The sequence below is a fragment of the Palaemon carinicauda genome, chromosome 18 (assembly GCF_036898095.1).
Source record: "Palaemon carinicauda isolate YSFRI2023 chromosome 18, ASM3689809v2, whole genome shotgun sequence".
NCBI classification, from domain to species: domain Eukaryota; kingdom Metazoa; phylum Arthropoda; class Malacostraca; order Decapoda; family Palaemonidae; genus Palaemon; species Palaemon carinicauda.
In genome coordinates this window covers 65,523,024-65,545,377 of record NC_090742.1, presented here as the reverse complement: position 1 = coordinate 65,545,377, position 22,354 = coordinate 65,523,024, and positions in this window count along the sequence as shown.

Sequence of the window (22,354 nt, the reverse complement as noted above, 5' to 3'; positions counted from 1 at the left end):
GAGTCGTGACAATGCGTGCCACAAATTCGTGCAAGTGTCAGCCTGGCTTAATCCAGAAGGCTAAAATCACTGGTTACGACACCACATGAACTCACTGCACAGTCCATGGAAAGTTCACAACGCTTCCCGAAGGCTATAATCATTGCCAGATCTTTGATCAGACGTTTAAGGCCCGGTCACACCTCCCGAACGTTGCTGGAGCGTTCCTTGAACGGTAAGGAGGTGGAGCAAACCCTCGAAAATTTAATTTAACGTTTTTACGTTCGGTCTTTATTAGGCTGCTGAACGTTGCAAATCGTCGCATATTTCCTGAGTTTTCTTACACCTCTATTATGGAAGTTGCTAATTTATGCAATAAGGGTATTGGTATACAGGATGTCGGAAAGCATAGCGGAATGATATTACAGTCACCAACCTGTAAAAGATAATAACAAAGTAGGGTAAAAATTACGGTCGCTGTATCTTAATTAAAATTACGGTTTTTTTTTTTAAAGTTTATTAGAAAAAAAGCGACTGAAACTTTCCGACATCCTGTATACCAATACCCTTATTGCATAAATTAGCAACTTCCATAATAGAGGTGTAAGAAAACTCAGGAAATATGCGAGGATTTGCTACGTTCAGTAGCCTAACAAAGACCGAACGTAAAATCGTTAAATTAAATTTTCGAGGGTTTGGTCCACCTCCCTACCGGTCAAGGAACGCTCCAGCAACGTTCAGGCGGTGTGACCGGGACTTTACAACGTTTACAACGCTTCCAGAAAGTGAAAAATCACTGGCTATATCAACACTTGCACTATAGTCCATTTCTTTTAGCGATGCATATTTGCACCGACTCGCGGCGGTCCCTTTTAGCTCGGAAAAGTTTCCTGATCGCTGATTGGTTAGAATTATCTTGTCCAACCAATCAGCGATCCGGAAACTTTTCCGAGCTAAAAGGGCACCGCTGCGAGTCGTTGCAAATATGCATCGCTAAAAGAAATGGACTATAACTGCTCAGCTCCGTTATTATGTTACCTGGTAGACTTCCATATTGCAACATTCTCCCAAAGCCACGTTAGTAGATACTTGAGTAATGAGCAAAAAATTAATTTACACTTTTTATGAAAATACATTTGCAGCATACGTGACGTACATTCTATTTTCGACGCCGAATTGAAATAAATTAATGGACTCTTATCTACGTACATTCTATTTTCGACGACGAATTTAAATAAATTAATGGACTCTTATCTACGTACATTCTATTTTCGACGACGAATTTAAATAAATTAATGGACTCTTATCTACGTACATTCTATTTTCGACGACGAATTTAAATAAATTAATGGACTCTTATCTACGTACATTCTATTTTCGACGACGAATTTAAATAAATTAATGGACTCTTATCTACGTACATTCTATTTTCGACGACGAATTTAAATAAATTAATGGACTCTTATCTACGTACATTCTATTTTCGACGACGAATTTAAATAAATTAATGGACTCTTATCTACGTACATTCTATTTTCGACGACGAATTTAAATAAATTAATGGACTCTTATCTACGTACATTCTATTTTCGACGACGAATTTAAATAAATTAATGGACTCTTATCTACGTACATTCTATTTTCGACGACGAATTTAAATAAATTAATGGACTCTTATCTACGTACATTCTATTTTCGACGACGAATTTAAATAAATTAATGGACTCTTATCTACGTACATTCTATTTTCGACGACGAATTTAAATAAATTAATGGACTCTTATCTACGTATATTCTATTTCCGACGACGAATTGAAATAAATTAATGGACTCTTCTACGTACATTCTATTTCCGACGCCGAATTAAAATAAATTAATGGACTCTTATCTACGTATATTCTATTTTCGACGCTGAATTGAAATAAATCAATGCACTCTTATCTACATATATTCTATTTTCGATGGTGAATTGTTATAAGTCACTGCACTCGCATCTCCTTATATTTTATTTTCTACGTCAAAATGAAATAAATCACTACTTTATTAACTTCGTACATTCTATTTTCGACGGCGCGTTGAAATAAATAACTGCACTCAAATCTACGTACTGAACTCGTAACAAAGTACCTTCTATTTTCGACGGAGCGTTGAAATAAATCACTGCACTCATAACTACGTACCTTCTATTTTCAGCGACGAATTGAAATAAATCACTGCACTCATAACTACGTACCTTCTATTTTCAGCGACGAATTGAAATAAATCACTGCACTCATAACTACGTACATTCTATTTTCAATGACAACTGAAATAAATCACTGCACTCATAACTACGTACATTCTATTTTCAGCGACGAATTGAAATAAATCACTGCACTCATAACTACGTACATTCTATTTTAGACAGCGCGTTGAAATAAATCACTGCACTCGAAACCACATACATTCTATTTTCGACGGAGCGTTGAAATAAATCACTGCAATAGTAGCTACATACATCCTATTTTAGACACCGCGTTGAAATAAATCACTGCACTCGAAACTACATACATTCTATTTTCGACGGAGCGTTGAAATAAATTACTGCAATAGTAGCCACATACATCCTATTTTAGACAGCGCGTTGAAATAAATTACTGCACTCATAACTATACGTATATTCTATTTTAGACGGGGCATTGAAATAAATCACTGCAATAGTATCTACATACATCCTATTTTAGACAGCGCGTTGAAATAAATCACCGCACTCATAACTACATACATTCTATTTTCGACAGCGACTGAAATAAATCACTGCACTCTAAACTGCATATATTCTATTTTCGACAGCGACTGAAATAAATCACTGCACTCATAACTACGTACATTCTATTTTAGACGGCGCGTTGAAATAAATCACTGCAATAATAGCTACATACATCCTATTTTAGACAGCGCGTTGAAATAAATCACTGCAATAATAGCTACATACATCCTATTTTAGACAGCGCGTTGAAATAAATCACTGCAATAGTAGCTACATACATCCTATTTTAGACAGCGCGTTGAAATAAATCACTGCACTCATAACTAAGTACGTTCTATTTTAGACAGCGTGTTGAAATATATCACTGCACTCGTAACTATACTTATATTCTATTTTAGACGGCGCGTTGAAATAAATCACTGCAATAGTAGCTACATACATCCTATTTTAGACGGGGCGTTGAAATAAATCACAACACTCGTAACAAGGAAAAAAAAAAAGGGTCCCCTGAACACTAACAGACATGCATAAAACGGATAATAAAATGAGGCTCGTGAAACCGTCCTTCGATCGTTTAATCCCGTGAGAAATTACCCTGGAATTCTATCCAGCCGAAATTACTAATTACTTCAATCCAATCCTTTCACGCCCTTGGGAACGCGTTAGTTACCCCTCCCTGTGTAATTGGTTAGTTAACATGACGGAAAACTGTGGGTGAATTACATTAACAAACATTCTCCGAATAACAGATGCAGTGACGGATTTCCGCTTTCCATAAGTATGAATATTCGCCTTTAGCTATTTGAATTTCGCGGGGTTTCCGTACAACAATATGTTATAAATTTAAGAATTAACTATTTTTAGATACATATATAACCAATTTTAGGTTTTATAATAGTTTATGTTTTTTTTCCACGTTAGAATTGCCATAATCCTATTTCAAAAGCACAATTTAATACCACGCAAAAAACTACATATTCACATACTGCATAAGGTACATCATATTACCCATGGGCTCCTCCATTTTCCAATGAAGCTACCTCCCTATTCGCGCATCTGAATTTGCATATTCCAATCTAAAGAAATACCCAAAATCTACATATTTGAAATGTGCATCATACATAGAAAGGCTGTCACATTGTAATACTAACTAGATCTCTTATTTTCTCAGATGCATTACCATTTTTTGGCTATTTCCTCATATAGGGGCTACAGACCGGTCTAACCCATACCCCACCCCCCACCCCCACCCCCCCACTCTACCCAACCCCACCCCGACCAAGACCAGTGGAAGGAAAAGACGATGACTTATGGTGGCGATGCTTTTCAGCCAAAAGATGATATAAAAAGAAAGAGAAAAGAAATATGGTGTTAAAGTGGTAAGTCGGACGCGGTGAAAAGAAGGCTTTTAAGAACCTTTCGCCTTCTTACTGCTAAGGTCATGGTGGATAGGACAAGAATTTTTTTTTCTCTTTTTTGTGGAGGAGGAGGAGGAGGAGGAGGAGGGGGGAGGAGGAGGAGGAGGAGGAGGAGGGGGAGGAGGAGGACAGTGGTGAGATGGTGAGATGAACAACTACAGAAGAACAAATTGGAAAAAAAAAATTGATAGGTTTACAAGAAATAGCAGATAAATGTTAAGAATAAAACACAAAAGACAAGTTAAGTGACAATGAGGTGTACACAGAATTTCAGAGGAAATAATTGTTGAAAGAAAAGAAAAAAAAAACAAGTACAGTACACAACGATGCATTCCGCAACACTCCGAAAGACCAAAACAGAAAGTACCAGAAACAGATACGAGCGAGGCAAACCCCCAGCTAGGATTATCAGGTCGAAGGGAAACCCTTTGGGAATTGCACGGCCTACCAAAAATGTCATGGTTGGATTTATATATATAAAAGATACAAACAGGTAAAAGAATACTGAAAACTTACTCTTGGTCAAAAACATAGTCTGAAAACTTGCTCTTGGACACGAACATACACAGTCTGAGAACTTGTTCTTGGACACAAACATACACAGTCTGAGAACTTGTTCTTGGACACAAACATACACAGTCTGAAAACTTGCTCTTGGACACAAACATACACAGTCTGAAAACTTGCTCTTGGACACAAACATACAGTCTGAAAACTTGCTCTTGGACATAATATACAGTCTGAAAACTTGTTCTTGGACACAAACATACACAGTCTGAGAACTTGCTCTTGGACACAAACATACACAGTCTGAGAACTTGCTCTTGGACACAAACATACACAGTCTGAGAACTTGCTCTTGGACACAAATATAGTCTGAAAACTTGCTTTTGGACACAAACATACACAGTATGAGAACTTGCTCTTCGACACAAACATACACAGTCTGAGAACTTTCTCTTGGACACAAACATACACAGTCTGAGAACTTGCTCTTGGACACAAATATAGTCTGAAAACTTGCTTTTGGACACAAACATACACAGTATGAGAACTTGCTCTTGGACACAAACATACACAGTCTGAGAACTTGCTCTTGGACACAAACATACACAGTCTGAGAACTTGCTCTTGGACACAAACATACACAGTCTGAGAACTTGCTCTTGGACACAAATATAGTCTGAAAACTTGCTTTTGGACACAAACATACACAGTATGAGAACTTGCTCTTCGACACAAACATACACAGTCTGAGAACTTGCTCTTGGACACAAACATAGTCTGAAAACTTGCTCTTGGTCAAAAACAGTCTGAAAACTTGCTCTTTGACACAAACATACACAGTCTGAGAACTTGCTCTTGGACACAAATATAGTCTGAAAACTTGCTTTTGGAAACAAACATACACAGTATGAGAACTTACTCTTCGACACAAACATAGTCTGAAAACTTGCTCTTCGACACAAACATACACAGTCTGAGAACTTGCTCTTGGACATAAATAGTCTGAAAACTTGCTCTTGGACACAAACATACACAGTCTGAGAACTTGCTCTTGGACATAAATAGTCTGAAAACTTGCTCTTGGACACAAACATACACAGTCTGAGAACTTGCTCTTGGACACAAATATAGTCTGAAAACTTGCTTTTGGAAACAAACATACACAGTATGAGAACTTGCTCTTGGACACAAACATACACAGTCTGAGAACTTGCTCTTGGACATAAATAGTCTGAAAACTTGCTCTTGGACACAAACATACACAGTCTGAGAACTTGCTCTTGGACATAAATAGTCTGAAAACTTGCTCTTGGACACAAACATACACAGTCTGAGAACTTGCTCTTGGACACAAATATAGTCTGAAAACTTGCTTTTGGAAACAAACATACACAGTATGAGAACTTACTCTTCGACACAAACATAGTCTGAAAACTTGCTCTTCGACACAAACATACACAGTCTGAGAACTTGCTCTTGGACATAATATACAGTCTGAAAACTTGCTCTTGGACACAAATATACAGTCTGAATACTAACTCTTAGACACAAACATATATAGTCTGAAACTTACTCTTGGACACTATATACAGTCTGGAAACTTGCTCTTGAACACAAACATACAGTCTGAAAACTTCTGAAAACTTGCTCTTAGACACAAACATTCACAGTCTGAGAACATACTTTTTGACACAATATACGGTCTAAAAACTAGGTCTTGGACACAACATACACGGTCTGAAAACTTGCTTTTGGACGCAAGCATACTTAAGTCTGAAAACTTGCTCTTGGACACAAACATGCAGTCTGAAAACTTGCTCTTGGACTCAAACATACAGTCTGAAAACTTACTCTTGGACACGCAAATACAGCCAGAAAACTTGCTCTTGGTCACAAAAACACAGTCTGAAAACTTGTTTTTGGACACAACCATACACATTGTGAAACCTTGCCATTACACCACATACATACAGTGTTAAGAAAGTGGCGTTGGGATGAAAGAGGGGGAAAAATAGTTTAGCAATTTTCAAAAAGATACCGTTGTGAAAAAGTAAATGAGTCTACTTGTTTAGTTAACATTGGATTTCTATTTTCCATAGCAATATGAACATTTTGCGCATACAATACAAACTATCAATAAAACTGGTGGATAAAAAAATCAACTTTTCTCTACCTGAGCAAAAAAAAAAAAAAAAAAAAAAAAAAAAACATGTCTCGGAAAATATTCCAAAGATGATGGATGTGAATGTTAAAATGAATTTCATGATAAAATCATATCATTACTTATGGTTCGACCGTTTGAATCCTACTTTTTATCTATTAAACACTAAAATCGTTGATTAATGAACTTTTAATGAAATCTCAACTCAAGATATTCAGCAGGAAAACACACTGAAATTAAAAATTAATACTAGCTGCGTATTCTCATTACTATAATGTACCTCGTAAATGACACGCCAAAAGGGGAATATCTTAATTACAAATAACTACAGTTTCCAACATGCAATTTCATAATTTTTTTTTTCATTAAAAAACAATCATAACAACGATTAATAACCAAAGTAATGAAGCAGTATAAGTCAGGGGATAATGAGTTGGGATACCTTAACGTGGCGAAAGGGTTTGAGTATCGCCATGATTAGCAAAGCTGTACTAGTCAGGGACAGTCGTACTATACTCAATTTTTCTTAATGAGGTGGATTTGCACCGACTCGCAGCGGTGCCCTTTTAGCTCGGAAAAAGTTTCCTGCTATCTGATTGGTTAGAATTATCTTCTTTGACCCATCAGCGAGCAGGAAACTTTTCCGAGCTAAAAGGGCACCCCTAGAGTGGCTTTTAGCTCGGAAAAGTTTCCTGCTATCTGATTGGTTAGAATTATCTTCTTTGACCCATCAGCGAGCAGGAAACTTTTCCGAGCTAAAAGGGCACCCCTAGAGTGGCTTTTAGCTCGGAAAAGTTTCCTGCTATCTGATTGGTTAGAATTATCTTCTTTGACCCATCAGCGAGCAGGAAACTTTTCCGAGCTAAAAGGGCACCCCTAGAGTGGCTTTTAGCTTGGAAAAGTTTCCTGCTATCTGATTGGTTAGAATTAACTTCTTTGACCAATCAGCGAGCAGGAAACTTTTCCGAGCTAAAAGGGCACCCCTGCGAGTCGGTGCAAATCTGACCCACTAAAAATAAATGACTATATGTGGTTTTGCTATGAGCGATCAGACAAAAGTCTTCCACCATCAACAAATCGCAATTGGCCAGCGTGGTGATGAACACCGGCCAAACCCCGGACATGAATAAGGACAAGTCTGAGGCCTTATCCTGTAGTAGACTAAAAATGACTGCATTTGTTTGTTTGTTATTGAAGAACCTGGTAGGCAAGGGGGGGGGGGGAGGTTTAGAGATGAGTTGGAATCGGAAGACCATAGCACTCTTATTTCCAGCTTAAGAACCAACATTATCTTATGCGGTAACATCGAAAACATAAGATTAATGGAAAGGTCTTCTAATGGACATCGAGCGATCAGAAGAATCGGATATTTCAAAAAAAAAAAAAAAAAAAAAAAAAAAAAAAAAAAAAAAAAACTCCAAATCAATTAATCAATCTATTGAGTATTTAGAATATCCGTCGTTAGTATAACGTCTTTAACAACCAATATTATTTTTATAGTGTACGTGACCCGTCAAAAATGACGGCTAAATACTTAAGATAGGTGTGCACACAGATTCAATCCTTCCAACCACTCCTCTTCCTAACTACCACACGGCAGTTGTAATTTCAGAGTGTACCTCTTGGAGTAGCTCCTCTCACAAGGGTATGACGGCTACTCCCTCTCCCGCTACCCGAGGGACGGGGAGAGTCCTAGCACTTATAAGCCTGGGAATGTCACTCAGCGTGACCAGAAAAAAATTATATGAATATATATATATATATATATATATATATATATATATATATATATATATATACATACATCTATATACACACATATATATATATGTATCCAGTATAATACGTATATATATATATATATATATATATATATATATATATATAAATATATATATATATATATATATATATAGAGAGAGAGAGAGAGAGAGAGAGAGAGAGAGAGAGAGAGAGAGAGAGAGAGAGAGAGAGAGAGAGAGAGAGAGAGAGAGCCATACACTTGCTCTTCATTATATTAGGGAGATTTTAAAGAGGAATTGGCTCTTACTTTTAAAATTTATACATATAAATTTCTTGAGTTAAGTGAATAGTTTTATAAGTAGGCTATATCACTGTTTACAACAAGGAAATGAGAGAGAGAGAGAGAGAGAGAGAGAGAGAGAGAGAGAGAGAGAGAGAGAGAGAAGCACGAGCTCGTTCATTAACATCTCGAATAGTCCCTAGGAATGTAAACAATCGTGGGAAATTGGGAATGTAAATGTTTTAAACTGAATCCAGTCAACGTCCTAGTAAATCATAACATTGTCTGTCTGTCTGTCTGTATAGATTGCCTTGCCTTGTGTAAGACCCGGGCTCTTGCCTTTGGGCAGCCCAGAAAAGAATGTAATTTGAATTGTAGAGCGTTATATATGTATAAAAGAACTTGTAACTTGAATAGGGTCATAATATTGTGAAGGGTTACCCAGAGAGGTACACTCTGAAATTAAAACTGCCGTGTGGTAGTTAGGAAGAGAATTGGATATATAAAATTTCGTTTACATGAAAAAGAATATCAATCAAGCAAGGAATTAATCAGTCAATAAATGGATAAACAAAAACAATAACATTTTCTTCAGGAATCACAATAAAAATATTTTCTTATGGAATCATAATAAAAATATATTCTATTGAATCATAATAAAAAAAATGGAATCTTCAAAGAAAATAATTTGGAATCATAATAAAAATATTTTCTTATGGAATTATAATAAAAATATCTTTTATTAAATCGTAATAACAATAATATGGCATCATAATAAAAATATTTTTTATGGAATCATAATAAAAATATTTTCATGGAATTACAATAAAAATATTTTTATGGAATCATAATAAAAAGGTATTTCAATGGAAAAAAAAATTATTTTCTAATGGAATCATAATAAAAATCTTTTTAATGGAATTACAATAAAAATATTTTTCATGGAATCGTAATAAAAATATTTTCATGGAATTAAAATAAAAATATTTTCATGGAATTAAAATAAAAATATTCTTGTGGAATCATAATGAAAAGGTATTTCAATGGAACCAAAAATATTTTCTTATGGAATCATAATAAAAATCTTTTTAATGGAATTACAATAATAATATTTTTTAAGGAATCGTAATAAAAATATTTTCATGGAATTACAATAAAAATATTCTTATGGAATCATAATAAAAAGTTATTTGAATGGAAACAATAAAAATATTTTCTCATGGAATCATAAAAATATTTTTAATGGAATTACAATAAAAATATTTTTTAAGGAATCGTAATAAAAATTTTTTTAATGGAATTACAATAAAAATATTTTTCAAGGAATCGTAATAAAAATATTAATAAATACATTCATTTCCATGATGACATTGACTTGGAAACGAGTGAGTCTTTATCATAATTTTACTTTCGCCGTGGGCCCCCAAAATTTCCACAAATACTCTATAAACATGTCTAAAAAAATCATATAATTACGTAATAAAAATGAGAGCATCCTGAATTTCTAAAACAGGATTTTGATGACTCGCTCGAGAGAGGTACTCAGTGGCTATTGCTATCCCTAATGGACGGACTTCTTGCAATATACATGGCGACCTTCTTTACAAGGCGAATTCGAAACGAATTTCGAAAAGATTCGAAACGACTTTCGAAAAGATTCGAAACGACTTTCGAAAAGATTCGAAACGAATTTCGAAAAGATTCGAATCGAATTTCGAAAAGATTCGAAACGAATTTCGAAAAGATTCGAAACAAATTTCGAAAAGATTCGAAACGAATTTCGAAAAGATTCGAAACGAATTTCGAAAAGATTCGAAACGAATTTCGAAAAAATTCGAAACGAATTTCGAAAAGATTCGAAACGATTTTCGAAAAGATTCGAAACGAATTTCGAAAAGATTCGAAACGAATTTCGAAAAGATTCGAAACGAATTTCGAAAAAATTCGAAACGAATTTCGAAAAAATTCGAAACGAATTTCGAAAAGAAAATTCAATTACAAATCTTAGATTTTATTATTATGAGGTACTTAAGTGTGTCAAAATAATAATAATGAAAAAAAATATCTTTTTAATTTCTTAAAAAACAAATCTTAGGAAATTTTATTTGTATGAGGTACTTCGGAGTGAGTGCCGAGATAATAATAAAAAACAAATAATTTTTAATTTCTTAAAGAATGACCATCTACAAAAAAAAAAAAATAAAAAAAATAAACTTATTTACAAATCTTAGGAAATTTTATTTGTATGGGGTACTTCGGAGCGAGTGCCGAGATAATAAAAGAAATATTCAATTCCTTAAAGAATGACCATCTACAAAATAAAAAAAAACAACTTATTTACAAATATTAGGAAATTTTATTAGTATGAGGTACTTCTTTGCAATGGCCGAAATAATGAAAAAAAAAAAAAAAAAAATTTCTAAATACTCAATGAATAAATACATTTTTTTTCCTTTTACAAATCTTACCAAATTTTATAAGTATGACGCACTTTATTGCAAATGTTGAAATAATAAATAAAATATTTTTTTTTCTTAATTTCTTACAAAATAATCTACGAAATTAGTATGAAGTACTTCGCTGTAAGTGACGAAATAACAAAATTCTATTTTAATTTCTTAAAGAATAAGTCAACCTTTAAAAGGCTAATTGATCGCTCTGATGAGAAAAAAAATCGTGTATTGCTGCCAAAAGATAACTTTTATTTTTTTTTTTATTACAAGTTCTGTAAACCTGTGGAGGACCACACAAGCGATGCTGACTACGACGATATGAAAATTAATGTTTCGGAAAAAAAAAAGAAGACCCCAATAGTTCTCACAAAAGTTTCCAAGCCTCATTCAACCACTTTAATGAGTCCAGTAACTCAACCAGTACGACTTTTGGACTTGACAAATCGGGCAAAGTTAGAAGAGAGGGAGAGGTGAGAGGAGGAGAGGGAGAGGTGAGAGGTGGAGAGGGAGATGTGAGAGGAGGAGAGGGAGAGGTGAGAGGAGGAGAGGGAATGGATAAGGAAATGAGAGACTTGGTAATGTAGAATGCTGGACAAATCGTGGATTGGTTTTGCAAATTGATAGCTATCAGAAGCAAAGGGATAAGGACTTCAATATTTGAAAGGTTTTAAAAATTATATAGTATTGAAAAACACTGATACATTGGAAAATAAGTAATACTTTAGAATGAAAAGAATATAAATCAAGAGAGAGAGAGAGAGAGAGAGAGAGAGAGAGAGAGAGAGAGAGAGAGAGAGAGAGAGAGAGAGAGAGAGAGAGAGAGAGAGAGAGAGGAATAAGTTATATTTCGGAATGTAAATATTACCTGAGAGAGAGAGAGAGAGAGAGAGAGAGAGAGAGAGAGAGAGAGAGAGAGAGAGAGAGAGAGAGAGAGAGAGAGAAGAATAAGTTATATTTCGGAATGTAAAGATTACCTGAGAGAGAGAGAGAGAGAGAGAGAGAGAGAGAGAGAGAGAGAGAGAGAGAGAGAGAGAGAGAGAGAGAGAGAGAGTTACAAGAATTTACAGAGTTACAAGGATTTCGGATGTCTTCAAGACTTTTCAGTCCATCCGAGGAGACTCCACTCACTTTTGGATAGAATGAATTAGTTTAACTATCAATTTTTCATGATCTTGTCTAACTTATTCTTTTATTATTTTACCGTGTTACTGTTTACTACATCAGCTGGAAGTCTGTTCTATGTATTTGATATTTTGTATGTGAAGAAATTACCATATTGAGCCGTAGAGAGAGAGAGAGAGAGAGAGAGAGAGAGAGAGAGAGAGAGAGAGAGAGAGAGAGAGAGAGAGAGAGAGAGAGAGAGGATAATCTTACTGCCGGACAGACAATACCCTCTAAATGCACGGTCGGGATATTTTGAATGTCGGAAATCTAAAGAGTAAAATATCCAAGCACGAGAAAGGCAATCTTCTCTTACAACCAAAAATGCCTCAAGTGCTGAAGTAGAACGCCACAACAGACGCTTTCTAAGGCCGTGTATGTGTGTATGTGCGCACCCATACGTAAGCTTGGTTTGTGTAAACAGCTGAGCATCATAGCGGATCAGAACAAGAATTCGGTGCAGGATAAGGGCAAGTTATAAGAAGAGGAGAGATTATGTAAGATTTCGATTTGCTTATCAGAAAAGGAGTGAGATAAGTAAGAAAAAAATCCTGGAAAACGAAGCTCCGATGGAGAAAATGAAATAAATACAAGAAACACATAACATTCAGTGTTTCGCGAAGACAGCGTGTCCATTAAAATCATTCAAAACTTTTCCAAAGCGGCATTTAAGTTTAAAAGACATCTTACATTATTATTATTATTACTATTATCATTATTACTTGGTAAGCTACAACGCTAGTTGGAAAAGCAGCATGCTATAAGCCAAAGAGCTCCAACAGGGAAAAATAGCCCAGTGAGGAAAGGAAATAAGGAAACTACAAAAGAAGTTATCAACAATTATAATAAAATCTTTTAAGAACATTAACCACATTAAAATAAATCTTTCATAAACCATAAAAAAAAACAAGAAGAGAAATAAGATAGAATAGTGTGCCAGAGTGTACCCTCAAGCAAGTGAACTCTACCCCAAGACAGTGAAAGACCATGGTAGAGAGGCTATGGCAGTATCCAACATTGGGAATATTCATTAGCCTGAGAGAGAGAGAGAGAGAGAGAGAGAGAGAGAGAGAGAGAGAGAGAGAGAGAGAGAGAGAGACTTTCACTTGTATACACAAAAGCAACATTTGGTAACCTTTTGCCAGTTTAATTTCAAAATGTTAAAATTTCGGTTCCCACCCTTTCATTTCAAAATCGATTTCAAAGAAAGAGCAATGCTTTTAATTTTCAATGTCTAACCATTCACTGTGAATATATCGGCATGGATTAATCCACTTCTTATTAAGAGGAACTTCTGCTAAGAATCTGAGAGTGAATTTTACACGAACAAGAGAGACAAATTTGATGTAAAATTTCGGTAAAGTCCATTGTTATCAGAAACTATATTTTACAGAGAACAAAATACTTCTGGTATCAGAAAGTATATATCATAGTGAAGAAAATACCTCCTGTATCAAAAATTATATCATATAGTGAAGATAATTCCTCCGGTATCAGAAATTATACCTTATAGCGAAGATAATTACTCCGGTATCAGAAATTATATTTTATAGCGAAAAAAATTCCTCCGGTATCAGAAATTATATATTCTAGCGAAGAAAACTCTTCCGGTATCAGAAATTATATTTTAAGGCAAAGAAAATTCCTCCGGTATCAGAAACTATATTTTCTAGCAAAGAAAACTCCTCCTGTATCAGAAATTATATTCTATTGCGAAAAAAATTCCTCCAGTATCAGAAATTATATCTTATAGCGAAGAAAATTCCTCCAGTATCAGAAATTATATCTTATAGCGAAGATAATTCCTCCAGTATCAAAAATTATATTTTATAGCGAAGAAAATTCCTCCGGTATCAGAAATTATATATTCTAGTGAAGAAAACTCTTCCGGTATCAAAAATTATATTTTATAGCTAAGAAAATTCCTCCGGTATCAGAAATTATATTTTCTAGCAAAGAAAACTCCTTTGGTATCAGAAGTTATATTTTATAGCGAAAAAAATCCTCCGTTATCCGAAATTATATTTTATAGCAAATAAAATTCCCCAGCCATCGGAAATTATATTTTATAGCGAAAAAAATTCCTCCAGTAACAGAAATTATATTTTATAGCAAAGAAAATTCCTCCAGTATCAGAAATATGTTACAGAAAAGACTATTCCTATAGTATCATATTTTATATTTTATAAGTAAGAAAATTCCTCCGGTAATAAAAATAATATTTAATAGCAAACAAAATTCTTCCGTTATCATAAATTATATTTTAGAGCAAAGAAAATTCCTTCGGTATCAGAAATTGAATTTTATAGCAAACAAAATTCCTCTGGAAACAGAAATGATATTTTATAGCGAATAACATTCCTCCAGTATCAGGTTCTATTCTATAGCGAATAAAATACTTCCTGTGTAAGAAATTATATTATATAGTGAAGGAGAAGAACTACTGATTGAATTGGTATAACTAATAACACAAGTATCCTTAATTCAATCACCTTAGAAATGAATCAACTCAGATTTCAACTCATCTTGGAGAGAGAGAGAGAGAGAGAGAGAGAGAGAGAGAGAGAGAGAGAGAGAGAGAGAGAGAGAGAGAGAGAGAGAGAGAGAGAGAGAGAGAAAAGAAAAAAAAAAGAAGAAGAAGAAGAAGAAGAAGAAGAAGAAGAAGAATTCACCGTGGAGATTTAGGGAAAGGGGAAGTACAAAATGTGTACTAATTTCTTAGAAAATTTTTCCAAATTGCTCTAACTCGAAGAATAAACACACAAGTGATGCTAACAACTATATATGAAAATTAATGTCTTGTTGGATGCCAAAAGACCTAAATAGCCTTAAGAAGTTTGTCAGCCTCATCCGCTCAGTTTTTACGATCTCGAATAATTCAGCTCGCAGGACTTTGGCCTCAGTGAATTGAGGGGAGTGAGAAGGAGGGACAGTTGAGGGGAGTGAGGAGGAGAAACAGCTGAGGGGAGCGAGGAGGAGAGACAGTTGAGGGGAGTGAGGAGAAACAGCTAAGGGAAGTGAGGAGAGAGAGTTGAGGGGAGTGAAGAGAAACAACTAAGGGAAGCAAGAAGGAGAAACAGCTAAGGGAAGCGAGGAGGAGAGACAGTTGAGGGGAGCGAGGAGAAAAAGCTGAGGGGAGTGAGGAAGAGACAGTTGAGAGGAACGAGGAAAGAGTTGAGGGAAGCGAGGAGAAACAGCTGAGGGGAGCGAGGAGAAACAGCTAAGGGAAGCGAGGAGAGACAGTTGAGGGGAGTAAGAAGAAACTGCTAAGTGAAGCGAGGAGAGAGAGTTGAGGGGAGTGAGGAGAAACAGCTAAGGGAAGCGAAGAGAGACAGTTGAGGGGAGTGAGAAGAAACAGCTAAGGGAAGAGAGGAGAAGAGACAGTTGAGGGGAGTGAGGAGAAACAGCTAAGGGAAGCGAAGAGAGACAGTTGAGGGGAGTGAGGAGAAACAGCTAAGGGAAGCGAAGAGAGACAGTTGAGGGGAGTGAGAAGAAACAGCTAAGGGAAGAGAGGAGAAGAGACAGTTGAGGGGAGTGAGGAGAAACAGCTAAGGGAAGCGAAGAGAGACAGTTGAGGGGAGTGAGGAGAAACAGCTAAGGGAAGCGAAGAGGAGAGACAGTTGAGGGGAGTCAGGAGAAACAGCTAAGGGAAGCGAAGAGAGACAGTTGAAGGGAGTGAGGAGAAAACAGCTAAGGGAAGAGAGGAAAAGAGACAGTTGAGGGGAGTGAGGAGAAACAGCTAAGGGAAGCGAGGAGAGACAGTTGAGTGGAAGTGAAGAGAAACAGCTAGGGGAAGCGAGGAGGGACAGTTGAGGGGAGTGAGGAGAAGAGACAGTTAAGGGGAGAGAGGAGGAGAGACAGTTGAGGGGAGTGAGGAGAAGAGACAGTTAAGGGGAGAGAGGAGGAGAGACAGTTGAGGGGAGTGAGGAGAAAAGACCGAGACGAAAAGGAAGAATGGGATAGAAAGAACGCAAGGATAACAGAATTCGAGATACAAAAATATGAAACAAATATTAGAAAATACTCAGTAAAGGATATACAAATCTTACAAGGCATTATTATTATTATCATTATTATTATTATTATTATTATTATTATTATTATTATTATTATTATTACCTAAGCTACAATCCTAGTTGGAAATGCAATTAGTATTATTACTAAAGTGGAAATCAGTGCAATTACAGATACCGGAAATAAGAAAAACGCCTCTGTTAAAAATTGGCATTAAAACGGTAATTGCCTGGCAACATTTATTCCAGGATTTTTACCGTTTTAAAAACGTATATATTGACGTAAAGGAGTGATATTACGGTTACCAACCCGTTAAAGATAATAACAAAGTAGGGTAAAATTACGGTCGCCTGTATTTTACTGAAATACGGCTGAGAACCCTATATTTTTACTGAGAATTTCATATTAAAATTACGGCTTTTTTTTTAACAGTAACAAGAACAAGTGTAATGGCTTGTGGACAAAAGAGATGACCAAATAAGAAAAATCAACAAAGAAACTTTGAAAGGAAAAGATTGTGATAAGGAAATATGATGATAGTACAGTTGGCTTTACTAATTCCGGTACACTTCACGGGAAGCTTAGAAGGACGTCAGTGCACCGAAATTAGTGAAGCCAACTGTACCACCAAAGTAAAACAAAAGTCACAAATAGTTACCAATTTCGTAAATTCTTTGGGGGGTACAGTTGGCTTCACTAATTCCGGTATACTTCACGGGAAGCTTAGAAGACGTCAGTGCACCGGAATTAGTGAAGCCAACTGTACCACCAAAGTAAAACAAAAGTCACAAATAGTTACCAATTTCGTAAATTCTTTGGGGGGAGGGGGGGAGGGGGGAGGGAACAACTTGTTGACGCTAACAAACAAATATTAAAACTAACGATATATAAAAACTACAGCAGCAGTAGGAGTGAAACTCGACGATAGATGAGGTTGTTTGGGAAAACTGACAAACAATGGTCGTTCGGTGAAATATTGAAAGTCTTTCGGGATTTGTTTTGGAATCGGAAAACAATAATACAATCTCCGTTAAGAACTACATATATTTTGTTTTCTCTAAGTACTAGACACACACACACACACATCTCCCTTATGTAATAAAGAGCAAGTGTGTGACTTTTTATATAAATAAATAAGTATACATATACTGGATATATATATATATATATATATATATATATATATATATATATTATGTATACATACACACATACATACATACATATATATATATATATATATATATATATATATAGTATGTATACATACATACATACATACATATATATATATATATATATATATATATATATGCATATATATATACTATATATATATATATATATATATATATATATATATATATATATATATATATATATGTGTGTGTGTGTGTGTGTGGGGGGGGGGGTGCGTGTATAACACGATATATAATGTTAAATTGTTGGCATTAAATAGAGTAAAAGTAATTTTTTAATAATCTATAAATAAAGCTTACTGCATTGTTACTTTTTCATTAATTTTGTCTTTTTATTATAAACAAACTTGTAACTTTACCAAACTACAAGTCAATGTTTGATATTTATTCCATAAGAAAATAATTCTCTTTGTAACGAAACAATAATACAAACCTCATTTTAATAACAGAAGTGGTACAGTTAGCTTCATTAATTCCGGTACAAATTCTGGTACAATGACGTCTCCTTTAGCTTTCCATGGAGTGTACCAGAATTAATGATGCCAACTGTACCTGATCCCTATTCAATATATATATATATATATATATATATATATATATATATATGTGTGTGTGTGTGTGTGTGTATGTATATATTTACGCTTTTGAAATAAAAAGAAATTATCCACAATTTGAAAAGCCGCAAAATAGCCGCTCATTTACTTAATGAAAAATAAAATTCCCCGTTTAATAAAACTAATAAACATTTCTATTTAATTTGTTTACAAAATCTTAATTTCCCAATGTGCCATAACAAGACAACACTTTTAATCTCATTTAATTACAAAACGGTATTTTCCCCTCATTAAATAAGAGGAAAAACTAATTCCCACTCATTAAATAACTAATCCTCGAAAATAAAACCTCTTGGCTATTTCTTCGAGAATTTAGAAATGGGAATTAGAGTAAAGGCTTTTGATTAAATTCTGTTTATGACTTCCGTTTCAATATTCCAAGGTTTTTTCTTTCGTTCTGCTTCTCATATTATTATTATTATTATTATTATTATTATTACTTGCTAAGCTACAACCCCAGTTGGAAAAGCAGGATGCTATAAGCCCAGCGGGCCCCAAACAGGGAAAATAGCCCAGTGAGGAAAGGACACAAGGAAGAACAAAATATCCTCAAAACAGTAACAACATTTAAAAATATTCCCTATATAAACTATAAAAACTTTAACGAAACAAGGAGATAAATATATAACAATAGTGTGCCAGAGTGTACCCTCAAGCAAGAAAACTCTACCCCACGACAGTGGAAACTTTTCCGAGCTAAAAGGGCCCCGCTGCGAGTCGGTGTCCAACCAACCAGCGATCAGGAAACTTTCCGAGCTAAAAGGGCACCGCTGCGAGTCCGTCCAACCAATCAGCGATCAGGAAACTTTTCCGAGCTAAAAGGGCACCGCTGCGAGTTCGTCCAACCAATCAGCGATCAGGAAACTTTTCCGAGCTAAAAGGGCACCGCTGCGAGTCGGTGGAAATCTGCCTCGCTAAAAAAAATTGACTATAATTACAACTACCTTTCATAATCAATAAAATTCCCGGATCATCTCATATATTTCTTCAATATCAACTTTTTATCGTAATAACTCGATATAAATCTATGAAGTGGACCACTACAATTTCATATCCGTCATATTACAACTTTCCACCTCACTCAATTATCAACGAGTTATTAATATTAACCCCGGGCAAACCAAATTGGATAATATCCGATGATTTCGTTCTCGGAAATGGAATCTCATATGGTTAGGATATTTTACCATCCCAAGTAATGCTTTATTAATAAAGTCTTAATGAAGGCTAATTTTCAAGTCTTTCAATTTCGCATCGAGGGCAATTAAATTTGGATGAACACTTCCCGCAATAGAATTCAATTTGTCGTCTATGTTCATCAGAGGTCAATTTTATGTCAGAATTTCCATTCATCAAATGAATGCATTATTGGACACTCGGATGGAATGGAAATATGTACAATTTCATAAAACATGGCTCTCGGCGGATGACTTCTTACCGTCATAAATTCTATAGTATTCCAAGATTGGTACAGTTGTCTTTATTAATTCCGGTACACTTCACGGGAAGCTAGAGAGGCGTCTGGGAGATATATATTGCAGCAGGTAACGCTGTAAAAAAAAAGAAAAAAAAGAAAAAAAAAAATTCTGGCAAAATTAGCTTGTGAACCCTTGATGAATTTATTTTTATATTAACTTTTAGAAGAAGCTAGAGAGGCGTCTGGGAGATGTAAATTGCAGCAGGTAACGCTGTAAATAAAAAAAAAAAAAAAAAAAAAAAAAAAAAAAAAAAAAAAAAAAAAAAAAAAAAAAAAAAAAAAAAAAATTAGTTTGTGAACCCCTGATGAATTTATTTTTATATTAACTTTTAGAAGTCATGTTTATAAATTTATTATTTGCTTGACAGCACTTCGCAACATGACTGAAAAAATACGCTTGATCACTTTCTTTAACAAGCTCATCAACTATTTTACAGGGAAAGTTTCCAACAGTTTCTTCTTTGCTTGATACAACGTTACACGCAACAAAGCACAGCTGTCTGTCCCCTTAGCTTCCTGTGAAGTGTACCGGAATTAATGAAGCCAACTGTACTACAATAGCAGGGTGAACGAACAGACCTGTCCCCTTAGCTTCCTGTGAAGTGTACCGGAATTAATGAAGCCAACTGTACTACAATAGCAGGGTGAACGAACAGAAAATTTTTCTTTTATATCCTTTTATCAAAATTGATACTTAAGTTTCTCAAGAAATAACAAATATTTTTTCATGATAGGGTTCTTCGTAATTTAAATTCCCACGGGACAAATTCTCGAAGCATGTAGATAATATTATTATTTATTATTATTATTATTATTATTATTATTATTATTATTATTATTATTATTATTATTATTATTATTACTAGCTAACCTATAATCCTAGTTGGAAAAGCAAGATGCTATAATTCCAAGGACTCCAACAGGGAAAAATAGCCCAGTGAGGAAACTAAATAAGGCAATAAATAAACGATATAAGTGATGAACAATTGAAAATAAATATTTTAAAAATTTAACAACAATAATACATATACATAAAATAGATATACAGTATAAACTATAAAAATACTCATGATAGTTTGTTAATGAAACTCCGATGGCATTTTTTCATATAACAACAAATACAGCCGTTTCTAGACCATTGCAGGACAGAGGCCCCAGACATGGCAATTCATGTCTTGGGTTTGAATAGTTTTCACGACCACGCTGGCCATTTCGATAAAGCCCAAATATTTTTGCCAGTTTCTACTGGTTTTGAACGGTATAACCAAGAGGATGTTCGCACTCTCGTAATAGATGGAGTAACTACAAAGACACTCATTGATTATAATAATAATAATAATAATAATAATAATAATAATAATAATAACAATAATAACAATAATAATAATAATAACAATAATAACAATAGCAATAATAACAATAACAATAATAATAATAATAATGATAATAATAATAATAACAACAATAATAATTTAGCTATCTCTACTAATAATAATAATAATAAAAATAATAATAATAACAATAATAATAACAATAACAACAATAATAATAATAATAACAATAATAAAAATAATAAAAATAATAATAATAACAATAATAATAACAATAACAATAATAATAATATTCGGACTGCTGATGGTGGGAGATTTTCGTCTGATCGCTCACAGCAAACCAATCTAGTATGAGTGTCCCTGATTAGTATACCTTTACTGATCATGACAATATGCGAACCCTTTCACCACGTTAAGGTATCCCCACTCAGAAGGGATTTTTTTTTTCATGTATCCCCCTAGAAATCAAGACATAAATAAGTCATAAGAGTTTTGTCCTTTACTATTACTATTATTACTATTACTTGCTAAGCTACAACCCTAGTTGGAAAAGCAGACTGCTATAAGCCCGAGGACTCCAGCAGGGAAACTAACCCAGTGAGGAAAGGAAATAAGCAAACTACAATAAAAGTAATTAACAATTAATATAAAACATTTTAAGAACAGTATCAACATTTAAATAAATATTTCACAAGAAATCTATAAAAACTCTTTTGAACATGGCTGTTCAAAAGACTAATCAAACTTTAACCCTGAGTTTTGAAATTCATTCTTAGCAGGTTGCAGTGTATTGACAGATAATTAAGAGATAGCACTTTTGAATAATCACAAACTATTATTCATAGAATCACGATCTTTTCTAGCCCATGTCCAGATAAAGCAAGAAGTAGACTTATTATGCTTTGGCATAATAAGCCAAGCACTGAAGCGTTCTTTCATTGACTCTATGTCTGAGTTGTTCAAATTATGAGATAGTGGACATGATCGGAGAATATGATTAATGATCTGGGTATTTTCTCCACATTCGCACGACTGGTCAGTCGTAAGGCCCCATTTAACCAGTGTCACCTGTTCTGGTCACTCCAGTTGTCCAAATTATGAGATAGTGGATATGATCGGAGAACATGATTAATGGTCTAGGTATTTTCTCCAAATTCGCACGACTGGTCTGTCGTAAGGCCCCATTTGACCAGATTGTCACCTGTTCTGGCCACTCCAACTCTAGCTCTCTTGGGGGCACACCATCAACAATTTCTTCTGTGTAGGGA